Source organism: Pseudophryne corroboree, chromosome 6, assembly GCF_028390025.1.
Source record: "Pseudophryne corroboree isolate aPseCor3 chromosome 6, aPseCor3.hap2, whole genome shotgun sequence".
Taxonomy (NCBI): domain Eukaryota; kingdom Metazoa; phylum Chordata; class Amphibia; order Anura; family Myobatrachidae; genus Pseudophryne; species Pseudophryne corroboree.
Window position 1 is genome coordinate 121,155,142 of NC_086449.1, and position 1,028 is coordinate 121,156,169.

The following is a 1,028-nucleotide window of genomic DNA, read 5'->3' on the forward strand; positions in this document are numbered from 1 at the left end:
GCTGCTACAAATGCGGCCATTGCAACATCTGTAGGTATGTACATCCGAACAGGAAGACATTTAAGAACACAGGAGATAAAAAGGAGTATAAGATTAAGCACTTCATCAACTGCAATGTCTCTTCGGTGATCTATCTTTTGGAATGTCCTTGTAAGATGAAGTATATTGGCAAGACAAAGAGGCAACTGAAGCTCCGTATACAGGAACATGTAAGGAACATTAAAAACAAGGTTCAAACGCATGCTGTCTCAGGACATTTCCTGCAACATCACGGCTCTAATCCAGAAGACCTTACGTTCAAGGGCATAGAACTGGTCACACTCGGAGAAAGAGGAGGGGACCTTTCCAACCTCCTATCAAAACGGGAGATGTTCTGGATATATGAAATAGGATCTCTCCATCCAGACGGTTTGAACGAGAACTACGAAATAGACCCATTTTTATGAACGTAAGCGTACCATCTTATCTGCCTAAACAGTTCTTATGACTTCTTCCTTTCCTACTATGTCCATGAATTTTGGGGCACCCAAAAGTGTATTCCCAATCTCTGTACACCCCTCACTTCTGGCAACCCAGATTCTAATTACAGTCATACCACACTGGATATGCCCAAACTCGTTCGATCTTGGAAGCCAAGCAGTGTTGGCCCGGTTAGTACAGGGATAGGAGACTGCCCAGGAAGACCGGGTGCTGTAAACCCAATAGGATCAGGAGGCTATGCAACCTCTGAAATCAATCTAAACCCTTTTTTCCTTGTTTCTTCTATATATGACAGGTTCACTTTATTAGCCATAATATTTTAATAACGATCAGATCTATAATATGTACCACCCTTGAATATTTAGGAACATCTCCGATACCGAGACCCTATCTCCACCATTATGGTGCATGTTCATTTTCATTTTTATATATGTATTCTTGCGTGCTCATTGCATTTCCCCCATTCTATGTATAAGATACAGACATCTTAATTAACTTATATCTACTGCCCATATGACAGTCTTAAACTAAGTATAAACCTCCTGCTG

At 41.1% G+C, this 1,028-nt stretch overlaps 1 pseudogene; it reads left to right on the forward strand.

Annotated features, from left to right (window-relative positions):
• Window positions 1-581: 581 nt before the first annotated feature.
• On the forward strand, window positions 582-699 carry LOC134937056 (5S ribosomal RNA; annotated as a pseudogene).
• Window positions 700-1,028: the final 329 nt, after the last annotated feature.